The following is an 11,604-nucleotide window of genomic DNA, read 5'->3' on the forward strand; positions in this document are numbered from 1 at the left end:
CCCCCCCCACACACACACACACACACAAACACAAACACGCACACACAAACGCACAAAGTATTATCCAGGAGATTGTAAAAATAGGGAGTGTCTTAATAGTTTCAGTATGGTTCTCCTCACTGCCACACACTGTGTGTTACAACATATCATGATGAATATCATCTGAGGTTAAAGGTGAAGTTTAAGCCTCTCACACACACACACACACACAAACACTACTTTTGCCTCTCCAGTTGTTTTCTTTTTAGATAAAAAGAAAACAGCTCTCAGACCTTTTCTATCAGACAGTTAAAACTCAAACTGAACTCAGGAGATAAATGTTCATGTTTGTGTTTCCATCAGGATCATGAACATCAAAACCATGAGACCATTGACAGGTTAAAAATCACTGTTTTTATCAGGTTTTTTGTTCTTCACTTAATAAACAGAAGAGAATAAAGATTCCAGTTCAGCTCAGTTTCTGTGCATGTCTTTCTGTTAAAATGTTAAAACTAAACACAGTCACACAAAATCAAAAAATCTAAAGTATCGGGTGATAAAGACAAGTTGTGTTTGACCAGTCAGTAAGTCAGCACTGTAGATCATGCACTCACGATCACGTGACGTCATGAAGCAGAAGCATGGATTTTGGTTTCTGTTTTTATTTTTCTAAAGCTTTTTTCTAAAGTGTTGATATCTGTCACAGCCAGAATAAAGTTGGTGAAAATGTTAAATTGTGTTTTCAGATGTATTAGATGTATAGATTAACATATGACCTTTGATTCAACTGCATTTAGATCTGTTCTTGAAGATCCTGTAAACGATCATCAGGGCCACTAGATGTCGCACTAGACCACCAGCATCTCCAAAACAAACGCTTCGTCAGCCACACAAAAACACACAAGAAGATCAACTGACTAAAGCGATGCTAACAGTTAGCCAGCTAGCAATAGCAACATTTTCCGAACACATTTATAATAAGGGTAACAGCAAGTTAGCTAACATTATCATGTCTACTGTTGCTGTCACTAATGAAAACAGACATGTAACATTATGAACCATCAACAGGTTACTGACACATGGAGAAGAAAAACCAGTTCTGAGTCCAGCTGGACACTTAAGTAGCTCGTAGGGTTCTCCTCTCAGTAAACCAGACCAGTATTGGCTTCATGGTCAGACTGGGAAAGAAATTCAATCTTGGATTGATCCACTGGGACCAGCCGCATCCACCAGCCAACCAGGATTTGAGCCAGTGATCTGGTCTTATCTCTTTCTTTGTCTGAGGCCTTTTTAGATGAAAGCATGGTTTCTTCTTCACTGAAAGAATTTCTGGAGGGTCCGTTTCACCTGAACCCTGAGCCATCTCACCTGTGGGCGGAGCCTCTGTGTTTGTAAAAGTGGGGGCTCACATGCATTAACATGCACACATACGTGAACTAAAATGCACATCCAGACTGGATACTAAAACAAAGAACAGAGAAGCTCGGATCGCATCACACAGAGAAGGGGTGTGGCTTTGTTCTCTGCTCAGTACACCATTACTCTACTATATCTTTACATAAAAAACAGTTTGCTGCTGTGTTATAGTTTAGAATCTCATTTACAGAACCTTCAGAAAATTAAACATGCTAGGTTTTGATCATTTCATTAAATTTGCTCATTATAAACTCATCTATAAAAGCATAAATAACTAGACTCCTCAGATGCTCAGTGAGCTGCTGGTTTCAAGGGTTTTTAATTCAAGGAGCATCCACTGGGAACAGTAAGGAGCCCTTTAGTACATCCTCATTTGGACAAATGTCTTTTTCAGTCCATGTGGAAATCTTTACCCACAGAACTCAAACTGGATCATGATCATTTAAATTCAAGTTGAAACAGTTTTTAAAGAGGGATCAATCATGAGTAGAAAGATAGATCACTCAACCATAATCTTTTTTATGGTCATTTATTGAATGGTGAATTGTTTGTGTTTTTCGATGTATTTTCTTGTTAAGTTTTTATGTATTTTAAACATTCATCCGGAGACAATGCTGTGGCGTGTTGCTCTGATTCATGCTGAAATAAATTAATTCGAACTTCGACTTTATATTTGTAGAGAGAACTTTTCGCATTCACCTCAGTACAGTTTGATCACAGCAGCATCTAGTGGACATTTAAGGAACTGCAGCTCAGCACACTTCAGCTGAGGAGGCTGGTTGGTAAAAATGCCTCAGACCTTCGCCACTGTTGTTCACATGATTTGTTGGTTTAACTGCAGTATGACGTGTTTTTAAAAATTATTATTATTTCCTCATCATGTTTGTCATGTAGCAGCGTCTGTGTTCACACAAAACATTTGAATAATAATCAACCTGGTTTACATTCTGGGTGGATGATAGGGGGCTAAATCCTCCACACACACACACACACACACACACACACACACACATACAGTGTCTGCATGGGAAACACAGAAGGCATGAAATTACAGTTGCGTCAGTCGGAACGAAGCACAGGAGGAAACTTTACCGATAAGACGGAGACTTCACGCAAACCTTCATCAAACTCTCTGTGTGTGTGTGTGTGTGTGTGTGTGTGTGTGTGTGTGTGCGTGCGTGTGCGTGTGTGTGCGTGTGCGTGTGTGTTGGAGGGAGGTCTACTAAATAAAGAAATCCCAGGCCTTTCTCTGTCTCTATAATCCCTGTGTGTGTGTGTGTGTGTGTGTGTGTGTGTGTGTGTGTGTGTGTGTGTGTGTTAATTTGGACGGTCAGGCCTGGTGTGTCACCAGATAAGTCAGTTCAATATTCACACTCGGCCTGTCACTGGGTGGCACTCAGAGCTCAGCTGCGCAAATGTGTGTGTATGCATGTTTGTGTGTGTGTGTGTGTGTGTGTGTGTGTGTGTGTGTGTGTGTGTGTGTGTGTGTCATTTAAATATTCTAATACTTGAAAATAAACAGTGTGTGTGTTTATGTGGTTCTGATCAGATTTTTTAGTTCTGTGTTTTGGCATGAGAACATGAGAAAGACAGAAAGAAAGAAAGAAAGAAAGAAAGAAAGAAAGAAAGGAAGAAAGAAAGGCAAACATTTTAGCGCCCCCTTCAGTACAATCAGTGTAACTGTTGGTTAAGTTTCACTAACATTTGTCAGTAACTAGAGATGTTGTGTTTATGTGATGAACAAACTGGGACTGATCCAAAGTCTGTCTTCAGAAAGACATAAAGAGACCACTAACTCACACACACACACACACACACATGCACACACACACGCAGAGGGAGGTGGTGAGTCAGCCTGTAAATCACAGTAAGTATCAGTACGTACAGGAGAGAGAGAGGAGAAATGAGGTGAAGAAGAAGAGAGGAGTGAAAGAGAGCAGAGAGGAGATGAAGAGAGATGAGAGGATGTGGAGGAGAGATGACATGAGATAATAAGAGAGGAGGGGATGAGAGGAGGAGGGGGAGGAGGAGGGTAAGTTTCCTCCTCAGGGGAGACGTCGACCTGTCAGAGTAAATGTCTCCTCTGCAGGGAGATAAAATCATATTTAAAGATCAGACGCTTTAAATCCTGACCAGCTCTGTTTGAAGAACCTTGAAGGAGATGAAGGTGGAGGAGGAGGAGGAGGAGGAGGAGGAGGAGGAGGAGGAGGAGGGCTTATTAGCTCTTCATCAGCAAACTCCTCCTGACATATTCTGGGCTTTTAATTTATCACATCACACCTGAACAAGCTGTAATCAGATTACTGAGAGGTTCTACTCAAGGACAGGTAAAGTTATTATATTGTTACTTGACTAAAACTGAGATATCAAGGTAACACTAGTAGAAAGTAACTAAGTACTGCACTTAATTACTATTTCAATGAACTTGTAATTTACATTGGTATTTATATTTTCTGCTAATTAATACTTGTACTACAGGAAATTTTTGTACTTTTATTTGATAACTTTAACAAATTGGATTGTGACGCGTAAGACGAAATCTAATTATCAAATAAATTATGTTAAATTAGAAAAAACTTCAAGCTACCCATCTGTCATTAGATTACCTCCATCTTCATCTCCATGCTGCAACATTAAAGTGAGGAACACATTAAAGAAGTTTTGTAAGTTTTGCTATCACTACATAGCTAACGTTAGCATCAACAGCTGTATTTAGGGTTGCCACCTGTCCCGGTTTTTCCCAGAATTGCTCTCTTTTTTTAGATTATTCTTTTTCGTTTTTGTAAAAATGCACTTTTAATTCAGAATTTCATAGTTTCAAATAAAACCTAATTTGTTTCCTTCTACTGCTTTTCTGTTTTCTTACTGGTTATGTCCAATCCTGTGTCTGTAAATGAATGAAAACAGGTAAAACAGTGACAATGCCTATACTTTATTTGATTGGTAGGAGACATACGAAAGTTTATCTTATCACCTAGCAACTGCTGCGCGAATCCCCATCCACAACCCCACCGTGAATTCAGGTACAGAGAATTTAGGCGGGTGCCAGCAAGAGTGTCAGTAAAGAAAAAAAACTTTAGGGTGCATACCATATGGGCATACTGAGCCCTTAGCAGCTACCTCCTGAGACTTGATGGTGCAGTGACTCAGTATCAGAAAGTGACAAGACAGTCGACTGGGCAAGAGCTAGCTGCTTAGTATGCTAACTTCAGTGGAAGGAAATAGAGTTTAAAAAAGAGAAAAAGAGTTAACAAAAGTGTTTGTTTCCTCCTCTGGATCAGCTGTTGAATGAGGTTTGATTCTGAACTCACAATGTTTCTTCTAGACTGGTAAGTAAACAGCTGTTAATGCTAATGTTAGCTATGTAACAAAAGCAAAACATACAAATAGCTCCTTTAAAGGTGTAATGTTTAAGATCTGGCCTGAATCTCAGTTTAAAATGGTAAAAAAATGAACCAACATTATCAATAGTAAGTGAAGGAGCCATAGTGATGATGTCATGACCAAGACCTCCATCTATTATATTTCAGAGTTATCTACTGAAATGAGCATGCTAACCAACTAGCTGTGTCCCTCCCTGTGTTGTAATACCACTTTATGACACTAGATGCTGTGTGAGTCAGTGTAGCGTCTAGTCTGTCCCCAGTCCCACGAAGAAGAACAGCTTCCTTCAGAGCTTGAAGTTTCACTACAGCTCCCAACTAAAAAAAACAAAAAACGCAGAGATGGCTGAAGCTGAAACTCCTAGAAAGTGATCTTTAGCTGCATCCCGAAGGACCGCTCTGACAAGAAACCACATACAACGGCAAAGAAAAATACTGTATTTATTTTAGCATATTCATATCTATACCTAATATTTATTATACACAAACAACAGAGCAAACATGTTTGAATATAAAGAACTTGTATGATCTAAACTAATTGTCCTATCACATGTTTGTCTGTATCAGGACCAGAATTCCAGTCCAGTCCTCCCCAGTGATGGACCAGCACCTTCCTTTTCTTCTGCGTCTGACCTCATCAACCATCAACAACCATCAACAACCACATTACAGTAACACCTTGGAGTATTATCCCTGCACAGAACACATATTGTCTGTGACCTTTTACACATCCTGCTCAGCAGGGGTTTTGTCAACACTTTTGTACACAGTTTTTTTCATTGTTTTATTTTTTGAATATGTGTGTCTATGTATATTTATCTTTTTGACTGTTTTATTATTTCATGTTTTTATTATTATTTCCTGTTAATATGTTTAATGGATACTGCACCAAACACCAAGCTAAATATCTTGTTAGTAAAAACCTACCTGGAAATAAACCTTATTTTCTGATTCTGCCTTTGTGATGATGTCATCATCCCTTCCTCATGCTGCTGTAGCCTCACACCCATGTGTCATGCAGTATCCCCTTGCCTTCATATTTTTTATACGTAAATTAAAAACATACTGTCTGACGTACTTGTATTACAAGTATTCATAATTTTATTTTTGTGCTATCAAACATTTTTACTATCAACAATAAATGCACATATAAATAATTAATTATAAGGAACATGGGGAAAACAACAACATGATTAACTGGACAGGGTGAAGAGGTGAAATGCTGCCCCCTATGGAGGTGGAGCAAGTAGCAGAATCTTACACATTACACCTTTAATGCATCAACAAATATAATCCTGTAATATACATTATTCTGACAGTACTTTGAGTGCAGGACTTTTACCTGTAACAAGATGATTTCTACACTGTGGTATTACTACGACAGTATAATATCTAAGTACTTCTTCCATCACTGCAGAGTTTTGGAAATTATTAAAAAAACATTTTTGGACATTTTAGGAGACTGAATTTTCCTCACATTAACACATGAAACAAACGGAAATGTCAGATCTCAATCATATTTTCCTTCGTTTGAGCTTTGACTGGAGCTCTGTTAATGACCTCATCTTCTTCTGTGATGGTTTATGTTTATCTACATCAACCAGTCGACTCATATTCACACAACAGGAGATCATGGAAACAAGAGAAACAACACTTCACCTGTCAGGTCTGAGTTTAGACTCATTCCTTTATTCAGTTTTGAACAACTTCTTGTGAGAACAAACTGTCCTGTTAGTCTGGGTTTTTATTACCACTGCACATACACATTGATCTGCCTTCACACACACACACACACACACACACACACACACACACACACACACACACACACACACTCCTGCTGGAAGCCTGCTCCCATTGGCTGAGCCTTGCGGTGGGTGTGGTATTGATCAGAAACACCAGCAGCAATTATACGACTTCATACTGAGCTTGGAGCTCATCACTATTCACTGTGGAAAATACACAAACACACACACACACACACACACACACACACACACACACACCACAGTGACTCTTTGATTAATGCTAATTTGTGTGTGGACGTGGAGCGCCTTAATCCTCTTCCCTAATTGGTCTTTTATTATGGCGGGGGGGAGGGGGTGTGTCCGAGGCCCTTCGTTAAGGTGGTGTCACCGCTGTTGCTGTGGTTCAATGTGAATGGATGAGGAAACCAATAGGACGCCACAGCCAGTCGGCCAACAGGGAGAATAAACTTTTATTCATTAAAGCTGCATGAAAAAGTCCAGAAGAAAAACCTTGACCTGAGGAGCTTCTGTCGTCTTTCTCCAAGAAATAATTCTGTCAACTTCTGGTGGTGGGGGACGGGGATGAATAAACCTAAAACCTTGTCAGTATAGAAAGAGAGATACAAAGAAACAAATAAAAGATGCTAATTGCGCTAACTGTTCAGAAAGATGCAATCTAAGCCAAACGTTCTGAAAGGACGTTAACTATGCTAACTGTTGTGAAAAGATGCTAACAATGCTAAATGTTCTGAAAAGATGCTAACCATTCTGAAAAGATACAAACTGCACCAACAGTCCTGAAAAGATGCTTACTATGCTAAACATTCTGGAAAGATGCTAACCATTCTGAAAAAATGATAACTACTCTAAACATTCTGTAAAGATGCTAACTGCGCTAACAGTCCTGAAAAGATGCTAACTATGCCAAACATTCTGAAAAGATGCTAACTACACTAAATGTTCTGAATAAATGCAAACGACTCTAAACATTCTGAAAAGATGCTAACTGCGCTAACAGTCCTGAAAAGATTCTAACTATGCTAACTGTGGCTGTTTCTTTTTAGCTCTGTGATTTGATTATATAAGCTCTCATTTAGTTTTTAAGATGCTGCAGCTGTTGTCGTCTATGTTGCGTTCAGGTGTTGGAGGTTGTGACAAACAGTTGAAAGGTCGTCAGCATTAACGTCCACACAGCTCTTACTAAGATTACATTAACGTTAATTTACCTTCATATGACTGTTGACGTGCTGCAGGTTTTATCTCAACTGTTATATTCACTGCTTCTTATATAATGTTCAATGGGTCTGTAGGTGAGTTTAGCTCCTTCCAAGAACCAGTAACATCCACAGTGTTAATTAAAGCAACAACAACCATGAAGATAAATATCTATTGATGATGAAAATTAGATTAAAACGAAGAATCAGGTGTCAAAGTTCACGCTGCTGATGCAAGATGCTGCTGATCAGTGCAACAAGTAGAACAACTAGGCCTTAAACTTAAACAACTTTTATAAGAAAAATATTTACTGAGCAGGAGCTGCAACGTGTGAGTCTGCAGCTGCATGCAGGTTTGTCCATTTATCACATGGTTGTTTAATTTTAATTTGTTGATGAAAACTTATTTTCAAAGGAAATTTTTCATCAAGTTTTCATCTTGTTTAGATAGTAGTTAATGACTACTTTTCATGGTAGTTTTTGTTGATTAATCACCATAGACAAAAGCTTGTGCAGAAACCAGAGACAGATGCTGAGCAGGGCTGGAGCTGTGTGTGTGCTCAGGTATGTTCTGCCTGAGACTGAGGCTCTGTGTCTTCTAACCTCCCTCCTCTATAATTTCCACAGCTCACAGCACCGCCTGCAGCCATGAGTCCATCAGGCGTGTCGTCACCTGGGGCCAGTTGTTTCCCAGCAGCACCGGCTCCCTCATTAACCCTGTAAGTCCTGCTCACACAGGCTCAGCAGCTTTAATTTACTGGCTGCTCATGATGCTCATGGTGAGGTACAGATGCCTCAATTCAGTGGGCAAAACTCTCTATGCTCTTTGTGGCCCTCTTACCAGGCTGATGCAGTTCACATGCTCCTGTTGGTCCAAGACATCAGGTGAAGTCAGTCCTCTAGCTGATCTATCCACCTTAAAACACCCAGTCCTCCTTTAAACTTTAACTGCTATTGAAGGTTTGCTGGTTCCCAGACAACTGACTTCATTCCTTTTCAAACTTTCTGCCTCCTCTCTGCTGCTCCATTCTTCACCCACCTGACCAGGAAGTAAACACAAGTGTGGTGAGGTGTAGCTAGAGGCGGGGCTTGTAGAAGGAGTTTAGATGATCTTGAATGACCAGTAAAAACAAAAACAAACAGTAATCATCACTGCTGAGTAAACAAAGTCAGACTAACTCACACTGATGTTTTTTTAATTAGTTATTTATTTTCCCTCTCAGCTACTGAAACTCATCATCATCATGTTGCTCGAGTTGTTTTCAGATTCTTCAGTGAAGTCAAAGTAAAACTAAAATATTATGAGTAAAATGTACTTAAAGTATCTGAAGTAAAAGTTCTGGTTCTGCAGGAAACTGGTTCCTGTGAATGTTCTGTAATATTACAATTATGGGTGGGCCATAGTCCAAACCTGAGAGCTCAAAGCACTGCAACTAAAGTAAAGACATGCAAAGACATAAACACTCTGCAAATTCAGAAAACATCTTCATCAATTTGACAACACATCGCACAGCTGCAAAAACTCACAACACTTGCAAATACAAAAAAACCCTATAAATTCAGTCCTTCAACACAGCAGAGGTGTTTCCAGCAGACACTGAAAAGTGATGAACCTGGCTGGGACTTGTTGTTCAATGCCCAATTGTAACTTTTGAAGTTAAAAGCACTGGATAATAAGTGCGTCCCAGCAGGTTCATCACTTTTTTATTCCAATAGAGAGAGTGAGAGAGAGAGAGTGGTATCGATCCTATTGACATTAGAATCGATCTTCCAAAACGAGATGTAGTATCAAAAGTTATATTTAAGGATCGATCTGTCCGCTCCTAATTACAATATTACACTGTGAATGGTGGAGCTCCCTTAAATCCTGCTGGACAGTTTAGTTCATGGTTCCCAACCCGGGGGTCGGACCACTTCAGACAGTCATCAGATAAATCTGAGGGGTCATGTAATGATAAATGTCTTTTTATGTGAAATTTGTTGGATCAGTTTTCCTCTTTGAGTCTCAATAAATTATTCAAGAAATCATGACAGAAGTTTAGAAAAGGAGACACAACTAATAATAATAATAATTAATAATTTTTTAAGATTATTGAATGTTTTTTAAATGTAAAATCTTAATCTGAAGATAAATGTAATGGAGAATAAAGAGAACTTGAGCAAATGTTTGTAGTAACTGAACCATCCACCTCTGGTTGCTTGTGGTTGTTGCTTGTGGTGTCTGCGTCTCCAACGTCACATGACTTCACGAGTCCTGATCGATGGATCTTAACCAGGAAGCAGCTGCTGAGAACAGCCTCATTAAAACCTGATCAGTGAATGTGTGTGTGCTCATGCGTGACAGTCTGTGCGTGTGTGTGCTGATGTGTCTGAAGATTTAACAAGATTTGATCCTTCGTCCACATCAGCAGAGAAGAACCACAGCTGACTGTGATGTGTTCAAAGTGCTTCTGTTTTCAAGTTGTTTAAAGTTGTTGTTTAGTGGCGGCATCGCTTATAACTGAAACATAATATACTTTAATATTTTTTTTTATAATTGAAAAAAAACAACAACTGAAACCTAAATAATATTTTGTATATATATGTATATATTTGGGCTGGACTGTATCAAGATATTACATTTTGGATATTTAGCCTGGTGGAAATGTGCAGGCATCATTTGTTTGTAAAAAGGAGACAAATCTTTAAAAAAGGGTTATTGTTTCAGTGTTTTCTAAGGGAAATTTAGTGTATGTGAAAACACAGACATTTTCTCCATAAAACTTTGTCATTTCAAGAATTTATTATTATAATAATGAAAATTATTATTATTATTATTATCATTATTATTATATATTGTCTGGTATACAGAGTGACAGGGTGTGGTCTTCTGTCAAGTTCAAGTTCATTGTCTGACCTGCTGACCTTAAGTTTTTTGGCTGTGGGGGCATATCAGGTCACAGCTGTTTGTGTGTGTGTGTGTGTGTGTATGTGTGTGTGTGTGTGTGTGTGTTGTAGAAAGGCGATGCCCGATGTTGGCGGCTGGCTGAATTATTCACGCTCCTCTGCGGTCGTCTCCCTCCCTGAAATCTGAGAGGAGAAGGTGAGGCGGCTCCCACCCTCCACCCAGCACCCGGGGGAGAATCTGAGCTCAGCCGACAACAACACAACACACAGCGAGGGGGGAGGAGGGCAGAGAGGTGAGGAGACTAACCACGAGAGAATCACACTGATATATGTATATCAGGACGTCCTCGGTCAGCTGTGTCTTCATCACAGAGGAACAGCAGGTCTGTCTGTTAGTTAATGAATCTCATAGTGATCAGTTAATGTCTTATAACACAGATTTCTATGACACAATATTTGAATCCTGTAAAATCCTGAACAACTACAACTGCAGATATCAGCTCATGTATGTGTCCCTGAACTGGGCCCAGTTAAATCAGCTCATTAAGAACATTTAAAAGAAACAGAACAGAGATGCTAGCTTGAATCTCAGGTATGTGGAGTCTCTAATCACAGCTTACTGTAACTCCTGTCTGTCAAACAGATTTCAAGCTTGATTAATTGCACTTCTGTTTACCTGATTTCTGAAGTCCTTTTATTAAGCTATTATCAGGAGAAAACTTACATCAAAATCAGCAAAATCACAGTTCCCAGCTGATACAGGGAGAGCAAAGGTTTAATGCCATTTAAGACAATTTTCTGATCAAGAGGTCACTTGAGCTTTTGCTCAACTGGTTGATCAGTTGATCTATTCTAAACACATTCAGTTTGTCTGGTGATCCAGGATTAATCTCCACAGTGATGAGTTTTGTTCCAGCGAACTCACCTGAACGTGATCTTTTGAAAATGAACTCACTGGTTCATCGCTCGTTTCTCCCC

This window comes from Seriola lalandi, unplaced genomic scaffold (assembly GCF_002814215.2).
Source record: "Seriola lalandi dorsalis isolate HSWRI2012SDOR001 ecotype SW California unplaced genomic scaffold, Sedor1 jcf7180002054885, whole genome shotgun sequence".
Taxonomy (NCBI): Eukaryota; Metazoa; Chordata; class Actinopteri; order Carangiformes; family Carangidae; genus Seriola; species Seriola lalandi.